The sequence below is a fragment of the Plutella xylostella genome, chromosome 7 (genome assembly GCF_932276165.1).
Source record: "Plutella xylostella chromosome 7, ilPluXylo3.1, whole genome shotgun sequence".
In the NCBI taxonomy this organism is placed as follows: Eukaryota; Metazoa; Arthropoda; class Insecta; order Lepidoptera; family Plutellidae; genus Plutella; species Plutella xylostella.
Genome location: NC_063987.1, coordinates 3217671 through 3231145, shown reverse-complemented (window position 1 = coordinate 3231145; position 13475 = coordinate 3217671). Strand labels below are relative to the sequence as shown.

The 13475-nt window shown below is 33.5% G+C and overlaps 1 protein-coding gene and 1 long non-coding RNA gene across 7 annotated transcripts in view; both read left to right on the top strand.

Annotated features, from left to right (window-relative positions):
- The window catches only part of LOC105382631, a 265130-nt gene that overhangs the window by 186455 nt on the left and 65200 nt on the right, over positions 1-13475 (top strand). The gene's annotated exons all lie outside the window — the stretch shown is intronic.
- Positions 1-13475, top strand: part of LOC119690783 — a 52925-nt gene that overhangs the window by 22373 nt on the left and 17077 nt on the right. The window contains exon 3 of one of the 3 annotated variants that reach the window (XR_005253710.2): positions 5633-6409. The exons of the other annotated variants lie outside the window; for them this stretch is intronic. This is a non-coding gene — a long non-coding RNA (uncharacterized LOC119690783). Of the gene's footprint in view, positions 1-5632; positions 6410-13475 lie in introns of those variants that run through there. 3 annotated transcript variants of the gene reach the window in all.

Below are 13475 nucleotides of genomic sequence, written 5' to 3'. Positions count from 1 at the left end.
TAGGTACTTTACCTTCGTCCTATGTAAATTGAAAAGGAAAATAAAATAACACAGCCAAGATGGCGTTAAGGAATGGACTAAAATTTGTTCTCTGTATTTACTATGTTTCTTGAAGAAGCATAACGCACTGTAACAAGGGTTTGAGAAACATTTAATGGATTTTCTGTGTAGCGTATCGGAAGCAAACAGGCATCGTTATCGAAATAAATCAGTGGGTCAGCGGTGCCGGTGTCTACACTACATAGGATAACAAATTATAGTGGGATAAGGTGATAAAATATAGCACATAAAGGAATTAAAAGTTACAATAAAAATATGAAATACTCTAAGAAAGTATTCTAAATAAGTTGCCCAAAAAAATTATCTCCAAAGGTAAGACACTGGATGTAATGTGTGTTATCATTTCAGATAACTACTTAAAGGTACTACCTACTACGTTCTCAGTAGTTCTTACCCCTTTATATCAAGTTTAGATAAAGTTCAATGACCCAACAACACAACCCTATTCTGCTTCAAAGTCCAACTAACCCTCTGAACCCCCAAGAAAAAAACATTAGTTGAACAATCACAACGTGATAATGAATACCGTAAACCCCTTTGTAATTACAGGTTAAATATACCTAGTATAATCACAACGCATTTGAAAAGGGCTTTTAATTTCCACTAGTTTTTTTTATAATGGAAATTTAACGGCAGCACAGCATTAGTCGTTATGTTTTATAATGTAAATGTATGTCAAAAGTAATCACGGTGTAATTTGCTTACACTAGTTACGCATAGATAAGAGATCAGTTTAATTTACATACGTATCATGTAGAGAAAACATTGTTGTGTTATCTTTGTTGTTATAAAAAAATACTTTTTCAAAAAAATAAAAGAAGTTGTACCTAAATAAGACTTTTATTCAAAACTATTTTTTAAAAATTCAGACACAGTTCACTTAAACAGCAACACCTCAAAAATACCTGGACTTAAATTCCTCCGGGACAATAATCTATCATAAAGTTCTGTTATAAAGAGGCGTGGCCTTTCCTCAATTACTAGAGCTGGTCACGCGAGCGACACGTGCTGTGCAGGTGCTGTTTGGACCCTATTTTGGGGTAGAAAGAGAAAACTGATAGACTATTGTGGCGCATTTTACAAAATTTAGGTACACTATTTAGTTTTCTCTTCGCTCCTGCATTTTCTTTTGTTACTGTCAAACATAATTAAAACATAAATTTTATCAGTACTATTTATTGCTTTTTTCGGTAAAACACCAGGGCCCGAAATCTGCTACATTTTATAGATATCAATTAGATGTAAACACCTGGAGATTTCATCTTCTTTAGAAGAATGAATGAATGGATGGCTAAAAGCCATAGCACTACTGAATGTCAGTCGTAGGCAAATACTAACATCCGTAAAATTTAGAAGACTGGCACGGGAAATAACACTGACGGAGTCAATACTATCAAAACCAACTATGTAGCACGTTCCTGCCACTAAATTAGCAACATAGGCTGGTGCCAAGCGCCATGCCCCTTATCCGCTTCAATCATGATAGATGGAGTTATAATTGTAGTTGTCCACGAACATTACCGAAGGGCCCGGAGCGTTGGTCAGCAAATTGTAGTGACAAATTAAAGTTGAGTTCTAATATTTGATAGGGCTTGTACACAAAACTGCGTTGCGACGTTGCATCCCAAAAACCTGCGACAGTAATCGACCATTTGCCCTTGAAAACTGTCAAAACAGTCGCAGATTTTTGTGATGCGACGTTGCAACGCAGTTTTGTGAACAAGCCCTTACTTCGATTGTGGTTTTCGAGCAATAATGGCTATGAATATTTATGGTGGTGCTCTGATGTAAACATCCGTAAAACAGTGTTTAGTCCAGTATCAATTTGTAAATCCTGGTGGAAGGAGCAGAGATCAAAGATGTTACAAGGCTATAAATAATCGTCTAGTCTGCAGACAATCGCTTACATCCTGCAGATTGAATTCTGCTCCAATATATTTTTGAAGCCAAGAAAAATTTTCCTTTTTTTCTAAATGTATTTACAAAAAAACTTGTTTGTAGCTCAGTAGTAGTTTTTATCGATCAGTTTTTCTTCGATTATCGACTTTCACTTACCGTGAAATAATACGACGTAAAAACGCAATAAAGGGCTTCCATCGTTTTTGAACCTTCTCAGCTATATCATTTAAATGGTTCATTAAACAATTGCGTGAGGTTTCACACTTAAACCTAGCACCATAAGCAGCATTTTATTCGGCCATTGAACGTTGACCTTTTGACCTTGGCTTAACTGTAGCAGTCAGCAGTTTGGAGCAATTGTAAGGACTTCATTAAGCATAAATACGTCTTCCTTGTAAGGATGTGAGGGTACTTTTACGGCCATATTTGTGATGTGATAATTGACCTTCTGAACTAGTATGTAAAAAAAGTGTTTATTTATAAAGATATTAGATCTTTAATATTGAACATTTCGTTTGTAATTTATGTCCTTTTTAAAAAGAAAATTTTAATCAAATAATGCAGGTATAATGTCATTATTGGTTGGTTACAGTCAAAGATAGTTTTGTAATATTCAGTTTTTTTTTGTCGCCATCACATTTTCTGATTTTCTTTTCCCGGACGATCAGTCTTGATTGATGTCTACCGAGAAGGAAGGAGAGGAAGCGTTAATGTCCACTGAACCCCTGCTATGTCTCAACTTTCTTTCATCTGCGAGTATTTTGGTTATTTCTAATTTCTAAATTTTATTATTGTCTGCCGGTGGAGGTGCATCGAATGTTTCTCGTCAAATGTTGCGTGACTTGTGTTTGTGATAACGTTTATTTCTTATGCTTTTAGTCTATTTATTTTTTCCTTTACAGTTACTCATTATTCGTACAAACCAAAGATTCTATATCTAACACTATTACGTGAATCAGTGTAATTTACTTGTAAATCCTTATTATGTCGTCGGAGCACCATTATGTGAGATAGTCATTTTTGTTGGCGACTTCAAAATGCTCTGAACAATTAAAATGTTGCTTTTGAAGGAAAATATTACTTAGACCCTGCCTATGTTTAAACGACCCAAAGTTTCGGATACCTACCTACAATTCAGTAAAAGTAAACATTAAATACAGCTTAATGATGAAGTATTGATCTATTGTTTGTTTCAAAATACCTACTCATGACTAATTACATGATTAAGTTCCAGTAGAGACGGCCTCGGCTTCACAAATTATAATTGTTATAGCAATAATTATTACTGCTACTGATACCTTGCTCTTTAATTTAAGTGTAATTATATCGAGAGTGCGATTGTTAATGTTTCCTGTGACTGATTATAAGTGTGCTGATCCGATTAATATCACGGATAGATGTTATTCATTCTCTTTATAACAGACAGACAGACGGATTCTTATAATACTTTGTTTTATACCCATGTATTGAATACAATTTTGTAGGCTTCTATAATAGGTACAGAATGTTATTAAAGGCTATCCAAAGTTATAGCAGAATAATTATATAGATTGGATTAGACATAAACTGTGAATATTATTATATACCTATCGTAATATACTTTCACGTTGTTACTTGGATTTGATTTAATTGGGAGTTTTCGCCCATTTACCCTTTCATCGTCGTGTTTGAATAAAACTATAACTATAACTTAGAATAGTAGACGGCAATCAAAATCATAATTGATATCACGTTCAATTATGTCGTTACGAATTTCCATTTCGTTTATAGTTTATTTTAACTTTTACGGCCTCAATAACTTTTCCGCGTGTAAATGCGTAGTGCATTTGGTGGCAGGAGAAAGGCGCGAAACCAGGTCGGCTCGAGGGGTCACTCCATATGACGAAAAACGAAGTTTCACAGCCACGACTCTATCTCGTTGTATTAAACGTGCCGATCGCAAGACAGCTCTCGTCCGTTCGTTTTTCGTCAGTATAGAGTAACCCTACCGAGTCTTATCACCGCCGCTGAAGTGTTGATATCAAACCCGCTCGCGATAAACTGATAACCGCCGGTATTGTTATAAAATGGTTTATAGCAACACCAACTAAAGCTACACTTGGAAATCGAAATCAATTGGGACGCGAATCGAGAACTAAAACATGAAAGGAACTGAGCCGTTATGGTGTAATCGTAGGATTGGCTAGTATTAATATCTATTAATCTTATCAATATAATATTAATAAGCAATATAAAATTTCAGAGAACGAGAGAAAGTGATATTGATCTCATCATAACTATTATTTAAATCGTATGTGTCATCATTATTGTTTTTTTAGATTCATAACTTTTTTGCTAACTAATATCAGTTTATCACATATTTTAATTCAACCGTTATTTTAGAGTACAGCTAAGTATTATATATGTGGTACAAATTACGTTTTTTATTCATATCTAATCGCCCCTTTCAACATAGTTGAATGTACCTACATATTTATATTTTTGTAAATACGCCATTTCTCTTTCAAACACTGCTGACTGATTGGTCCATCTTAAATAATGAGTGATGGATTGACTATTTAACCACTCTTGTTCGTTCGTAGTATTTATGTACTTCATAATTCGTTCAAAACATCTGCATCTGTTTATTATAAATAAGTGCCCTGCCTACTTTCAATAAAGCCATACAGCAGCTGTCATACATAAATTACCTATACAAATGCTCTTCTCTGAACTTAGGGCAGAAAAGCTTAAATAGCCTAGGCTTTTATTGCTTACTAATATTTTGAAAAAAATAAAAAAAAATGTTATGATAATGGTAGTTAATAAATAAACCATACAAAACATGAATTTTGTATTATGTTGATCTCTAGCCGAAACAACTTACTCGCTTAATTACAAATTATTTTTGTTAAAGTACTTCCAACCCATTGCCCTATATATGGTGTCATACAGTGGAAGTGAGAACATCTGGCGTAGTTCGCATTATTATCATTAAACTCTAGATCTAACGGTTGTTCTAATAACATGCTATAATATATTATCGCCCGTATTATGCTTTAATATTGACTGAACCGTAATTGATATTTTCTGTATTTGGTATTAAATGATTAAATATGTTCGTGTGATGCTGTAATGCAGTTGGTATTTATATTAATCACAGCCTTAGAACTTCGAGCGTTCCTAGTCGGCAGTGTGCTCTATAATTCGGTATTATTCCATATCTTAACTGAAATACTAATTCCCATTTATTGGCTATCAGACTGGTGTTTGAAATTCTAACTTAGCACCTCGAATTTAGATTGCATACCGTGTAGAGTTTATTTATAACGCAATATTTATTCATTTGAAAATGAGTTTATAATAAGTGTTCTACTAATATTGACTGTCTAATTAATATATGCCTTTCATTTCTACTTACTATTCTCTATATGCTTATGACTTTCAGTTCTTAGAATAACACTTATGCATTTTATCTTAGTAATTTGCCAATTCAGAATTATGAGTTTAGGCAAATTGTGTGAAGTCATGATTCTAGAACTTTACGTTTGAAATTATCTAACACTCTCTCTAGTTTATTTGTATAGACAAATCTCCAGGACATAAACTTTCAAAAATAACTCTTTTGTTAGTTCTTTACGTAATCTTTTAAGCTGTATTTAATCATTATTAATGATCCTGTTCATTGTTTCAGGTAAGACGTCATTGTCATCTCTTTATTTTAAAAGGTAACGCTATTTAAGTTTCTGTTTGAACAGTAACTCATTCCGGTGTTGAGGCAACTCTTAAAACTGATTAATTTCTCTCGCCACAACCATTTTACCGAAGTCATCTTTAGTTTCTTTTGTGTAGAGTAGATTTTCAAGTACATTGGTCTCTTCACCAAGCGTGACATAGAGCAGAAGCGAAGTTATTTATTTTAGAGTCTCGTGTCCAATTACAATTATAATGAATCTCGGCTACTGGCTGCGGACGGCCCACTCGAATTTTGTAAATTCTATTATCGCTAGCTCTGGACCATCTGAAATATAATCTACCTATAGTGCATGTATAGTTATTTACAGTCGTCTTTCAATTATTACAGGGACAGCGAATATAAATTTCTGTTTTTTTTTCTTGTTAGAATCTTATTTCCCTTTTGTTTGTTACAGCTTTACCTATATATGTAGTAACTAGAACCTAATCTATTTACGAAACTATAATAAATGATCTATCATGTTTCTCACGTTCGTTCAATGTAATAAATTAATGCAAGGTAGCGGATGCTATGCAATTGTCTAAAATTGAAGTTCACCGTATCTTAAGGGCCATCTTGCACTTAATGCAGAACCTGATTGCTTTGCATTGTTTTTTTTAAGATCCATCTGATGATATGCTTACAACCGTTATTAAGGTCAGGCTCTTTTAAAAATGATTAAACTGTTATACTAGCCTTGTTTCGAACTATTTGTTTTGGCACCTTATTTATCTTCGCTGTATAAAAAAAAATATGATAACTATTTAAAAGACAAAAGTTTACTGAATTTGTGATTAAATTACAACTTTCTTTCCACCCTTTGTTATCTGATTTAGATGTACTTATGGAGTGATTTAGATGTATTTTTGCTATAAAGAATTAGGTACATATAAATATAGTAATTACATATCAACTTAATATACTTTTAAATATGAGTAGGTATATTTAGTTTTACGGTGGTAATATATCTCTATAATTATTCGTTCAGTTGATTAGGGCTGTAAGCGAATAAACTTAAATTTATTATAACGGCTGGGCCGATCCATTAGAATCTCTCACGCGGTCTTTATTTGACCTAAATAGTTAATAGGTTTTACACCACACATGTTCCTAACAAGATATCAACTGTTATTTACAATTTATAAATTGTTGCGTTATGTTAAAAACCTCTGTTTAAACTGATTTTAAAGGAATCTTATTGTTGAAAAGATAAACATTTTTTTTTTATTTATTGGCGTTACTAACTTCCACACTGCAACACTCTTAAATTAAATATTTCTGGCCTATAAAATAAAGATTGATGTGAATAAAGTGAACCTTGCATAAGGCAAAATGTAGCCATCGTGCGTAATGATTATTAGGTCGGTTTTGTTTATTTTATAAATTGCAAACACCAATTCTAATGGCCACGAAGTTTTGACACTAAAATTTCGAAACTAATTTTTTTTTACCTTTTTAATTTAAGTTCATGAGCAACTTTAACTAGACTTATGTTACTTATGTTGTGTTCACATTATCGTTATATTTCCTCATATGTTTGAAGTGCCGCATTAAATAAATTGTCTCTATCGTTAATGTGTAAAATGGCACTTCAGTTACGTGATTTACCAGAAGGTACCCAGAGGTTGCGGCATCATTTATTTGCGTTATGTAGGGCACTCGATAAATTATAGCATCGCGGGTGTCGACTATTCTATTCTTTATTTTAAGATGTCCAAGGTCGCTGGAACTGGTCCAGTTTTTTTTATTAGTTTACGAGCCACACTCTTCATGCTCTTGATCTCTTTAGTATTTGCGGCTTCAGTGTTATTGTATGAAGAACATTTGTTTTCGTTCTCATTGAAATGTTCAGAGGTATCAGTGGTTAGTAAATTTGTTTTTTCAGCAGAGAATTGTGTTTGTGAGATTTTGAGCTGAGAGAAGACCACACACGAAGTATTTGCTCTTAATTTAGTGCCAACAAATTCCGTGTCTCCATCAGTACCGGCAGAGTACACGTATATTCGTTAACTGGGTGCGTCATCGTGTCATTTTGTCAACTTCTCAAAACGTCTGCGTTGATGCGGCTTGACTTTTAACTTGATTGTTCAATGCAGTTTTATATCCAAGTTTAACAGTATTTCCATAGGTATCCAGCATAAATTCTCTTGTTACCAAACTGACCTTATCTTAGTAACCTACTTACATGTAGTAAATAAAAATATCTCGTACTCTTATCCGATCGTATCTGCTTATATCGCTGTAAAATCGAGACTTCCGAAATATATAAACAGTTTGTTGTTAGCGGCTCGTAAACTTGTATCATATCACAGTATGGTAATAGCGACATGGGACATTTTACTTTCATACGAGTCTCGAAAGTTCCTCAATCTCGGACTCCCGTATTATCTTACAGTGAAAGTAGATCAGGCTGTAAATTGCGATATACCGTGTCATATGGTGAGACGTAAAGATCGTGCGTGTGTAAACTTCGATCGTTTTCTGTCTCTTTCCGTTTTACACTATTACTCTTGTTTTCTAATGAGATAACGGCTCGTATAAGATTTACCTTGTATAATTCCTCTGTGCATATTTCAGCTTAATCAAGGGGTGGATATTACTAGGAAAAGATGATTAAACAGCACAGTGAGATTTGAAACTGTTGGATATATGTGATGGTGAAACAAACATAATCTATAATTATGTATTTATTAAATACGAGCTTTTCGCTAACGCTTCCCGGTAGATATGCTTGTAGTCTGTCCTGTTACTTTTAAACAAAAATATGAATTTAAAGCGCGGATTATCTGAAAATACATGTATGTAATATGTCTAGTCTTTGTGGTAAGAATGTTTATCAATGTTTATTTACGTTTTGCATGTATCTTGTTTGTTGCTTCAAAGCTGTAATACAACATAACGTATGGTTGTGATCCATCATTGTCATTCTGTTTCGTGCAGCCCATAACCGGTATCAATGGAAAGTGTTATGAAATTTATACAAAATTCATAAATTATCAAGCTTATTGTGTCGTTCATACTTCGCTGTATTTTTATTGGTCAGCTCTTCAATATTTGAAAATCATGCAATACAGTACATGCAGTACAATTAGGTTCATACTAATCAATTCCTTTTTTTTCTATCAAACACGGATTTCGCACTTAAAATCGGAGGCTTAAAATTAAATAATCAATTTGTCACGTACAATGTCAATTTCTACCTGTGGTTGTCGCGCTCTGACAACACCCTTTATGTAAGACAATCACAGATGAAGATCTCAGTACACGAAACTCACTATGAGCTTGAACTTTACCCTCAAATGTTTCACATTTAAAATGTTACGTTGCTACCACATCATTAACGTTTTATTGATCGACAGTACACTCTGTTCCAACACCATGACTATTATTAAATACGTCACTCAACCGTATTAATTTGTTCATATTGTTTATTTCATCATTTAGCGTTATCTGATTGTGAACTCTGAATCTATTATGTACCCATTTGTACTTTCTCTGATTGAAATTAGTCAATTTCGAATGGCACTTGATTGGTAACGTATGAAATTGATTGATTGTTTGTTCTGTTAGGATGATTTATAAGTGCTTTTGTTTTTATGTAATATCACTTATTCTATCTATATGCAAATTTTATTAGAAAGGAATCTGACAACTTTTGACGCTTCACGCACTATTTCATCCATTTAATAGTTAACCTCATTTGTGATCTTTCTTTCCAGTAAGTTTCATAATTCCGTCGATTGTTTACAAATTGCTCCCAGCAATTTCCGTAATACTGTTTGGGGTTTACTATAAAAACTGCAGAATATAAATTACAATTACTTACTTGATATCTTTCCAGACATAATAGGAGGTAGGTAATGCAGCTTGTGTTTTATCTTTATAATCTGTTGCATTATCCGTCATTGAAACGCGCTTAAGATGGGAACAGAGAGTTTGATTACAGCCTTTCTTCAGTTTAACTATTGTTCTGGTATTGACCTTTCCGTCGTTTAGAGTCCAGGCCTCCATTAGACTTAGTTGCGAAAACGCTTTGTTTATCGTCGAGTGAAAATTACTTTCGAGTCGACAAATTTACGACAACTTTCCGTCACATCAACGTGGATATTAATCGCGTAATACAAATAAGACATGACATTATACGATAGCACTCAGCTTTAAATAACCCCATAAAAGATCGATATGCAGAGTATTACAGATGCACATATATTGAATTATGACGCGATGTTGGCTTGTCTGTCTACAATAGATAATGTAGGTAATCTGCTGATATGCAGATTTTTTTATGGATACATATACATTCAGCGTCAAAAACCTTACCTCTCACGACCTATTATAGTTGCAAAACGCTCTACCTCTACGTCATACACTATACAATCAGTCGATAAATCCACAATAACTCGCGTCGCATCTTCGTAACTGGTTGTGTTTGTTGTCGGGTGATTTATGGTCCTTCCACTTTCTTCTGCTGAAGGAAGTGTCTATATAAGTGCACCTGTGTCAAACGACGGTGACATCGGCTTATTAAATATAATAGGAAGACGAGAAAGTGCCCGTATGCTTTGTGTGATCGCCGCTTGTCACGTTGCATCCTCCGGTCATTTTGCAATTACGTATTGTACGAGTCTAACATAGTATTCTCGATATTTTCGTAGATTTTTGGTAATGTAAGGCCTGATTTTTCAATAGTCAGATAATTATTATGTGAAGAATAAATTTATCGCTGTTACTTTACTATCTGATATAAAAATTCAGACGTTTGTATTATTCCCCTGATATTTTTTATCTGATTATTGAAAATCAGCCCTAAAAATATAAGCATGAACAATAAATTCCATGCCTGCTTTTTATTTGAGGGTGATACAAACAATATAATTTTTTTGTATAATCCATCATCGCACCTTCATCAATGACGGCGTCCCTTGGTCTTTTATAACTTGCTGTTGCAACATAAGGAGAAAGAAGCCCGTGCTACATTTCATGCGTCAAAGGGCGAAATATCATCTTCATCATCATCGCTTTCATATCTTTTACGTAACTTTGCACGAGCTTCGCAAGTTTTATTACAATAATTAACGCCATCAATAAATGGGCTAAAGTGATTGGTTTGACGTAACGCCGTTTTGTTGAAAGGCAAAAGCTTTTTGGCAAATCCCATAGAGATAACACTTCATCTTGCCTTTACGGTTATAGGATTGTTGTTGGGCTTACGTAATTTTAAGCTGTTTAATTACTTCTAAAGTAATTTACTTCAACTTAATGTTTTATGGTTTCCTAATTAATATGCGAGCCAATAGTTTTAATTGCTCACGTAATTGAACAAGTTCTTTATGCTTTATGCTGCATAAGTTTTATCTGGAGCTTTAGGCGGAAGCTGCAACTAAAGAGCCGTAATTGTGTTTATGAGAATTTAATTTCAGTTTTACTTTCGTTTTGTACTAACTTTTACTTTATAGCCCAAGAATAAAACACTTGGTGAGAAATACCAGAAGTACATAGCCCTTGTAAGCTTATAATCTTCATCTAATACATTATTCTTATTATTATAATTCTTATTATTCTACTTATTCTTATTCTTATATTAGGTCATTTTATATCTCTAGTTCATCCATCCAAAAGTTGTCTGGAAGAGATTGCTATAAGCGATAAGACCGCCTTTTGTACCCTAGTTAAGTGTCTATGTAAAATTGATGATTATTTCTTGGTGTACAAATAAAGAGTACTCCTATCTATCTATCTATCTATTATTTTTTTACACTGTATAAGTTGTTAAATATTAGGCCTAATATTTAAACTAGCATGTTTTCAACAACTTGTAACTTGTACATAAATACAGTGTAAAAAAAATCTTGTAAACCGCCAAAAACTACTCAATAAGGTTCTACTGTATTTATTTATACATTGTCATTGCGATAGCGATCTTTTAAGTTTATTTTGAAACCTACTTTCTGTACTGTGAAGACAATTCAGAGTTATTGTCTTGATTTTTTTATTACCTAATTCCTTTGTTCTATTTGATTGTATTTTAATAGTTCTTGGGAGTATACTTTGTATTATACTACTTATTTTATAGCTTATCTCTTTATCTCATATCTCATGTAACTTGAAGCTTGACCTGAGCTTGCTTGTATCTTAAAAATGTATGGAGATTCTTTTCGCATTTCCTTAGATTTGTAACTGATTTCAAGGGCCCACCTGATTGGCCCGATGCGGCCTTGTAGGAATCTGGTTGGAGGGCAGATGTTTATTCGGAACCTTCGTTTTTTTCTCCATCGGTCTCAGGTTGCGCAAGCTGCGCTTCAGCAGGTGCTCCGGATGCCACCTTCCCAATCCCTGTTCCTACAACAATCTTATAATACGAGTAAAAGTCATAAATACCATTCTCCTTAACCTCTTAAACGATGGCGCTTTTTATGATTCCGTTGATTTTAACATATTCCGTTTGCGCATTGTTCTTGCGGATGGATGACTTAATCGTGACTTTTGACTGAATAAATTTGGTATTGAAATGTATTGCAATGCTGAGTTGAATCCTTAAGAGACGATTTAATCATGCTTACAATTTCATTCGGTAATCGACTAACAGTTTCGTCGGTTTGTCGCTCGGTTACACCGATTGAAAAGAAGACTAATTGGTTATCTCTTCGACAAATGTCAAGCCATTCGAGCATTATAACTTGTAAGTACGACTCTTTTATCCACTAATCTTCTTATAATGCCTACTCACGTCAAAAAATATCAATATAGATAACTTTCCTTTTATTCAGTGATTTGTATATAGAATTAATATAATAAGTCACTGTATATATTTTCAGCACAGGTATTCTGCATTCTAATTTTGTTCTACCTCTACGATAATTCTCATGATCGTTAACTGAACATAATTTACGTAATGTATCAAATATGAGCTTTAATAAGCTTTTAAAAGTAGTAATGGTTTCATATTAACACTTTGAAATAATTACATAATGCAAGAATATTTTATACTCTATTAATTACTGAGCAGTCAAGTGAGGACAAGCGTGTGACTGATTTGACACTCCGTCAGGGTGAAAGTCATTTTAAACTGGAAATTAGTAGATTAGTGGCTATCACTGTCTGTTCATATCGAAAAGGTTTAATTTCAGACAGTTGTATGTAGTGTAGAGTTAATGTTTTGTTGGAAGCGAAAGGTTTTATCAGAAACAATATTAGTTAGCTACTCTTAAAATGACAATGTCATGATTTACTGTTTATGTAGTTATTTTATTTTCTTATTTTCATATACTTAGCTGCTATTGTCGTTCCGGGATTAAAAGATATTATTATATAATACTTACAGTTGTCAGTGACAAGTTGCCACTTACTATGAATAATTATGTATAAGAAAGATAATTTAGGAAACTATGTAATTGATATTGATTAAAATACAATAATACAGTTAGTGAACCTTCATCTAACAATGTGTAGGTAACCGCCATAAAATAATTAAACACACAACATTAACGCTGTTAACACACTTCCAAACGCGAAGCTTACATAAAAAGTCGGCTAAATTTTGCAATGGTTGTGGTTGTTTTTGTATATTGCATTAGGATGGTAATTTGTGGGGCAGCTCAGATAATAAGTGAACTAGAAAGAATGGCATGTGTCAGAACAGATATCATTACCTCCTATTTTCGTCGACCGGAGCGTAAAATACTAATTTGGAAGTTTTTACACAGTCATGTAGACCTCATAGTTGCTCTATTTGAAGTAATACTAAATTATAAGCAATTTAGATAATGATAATATATAGTGGTGGTGGTGAAGTATTTTGATA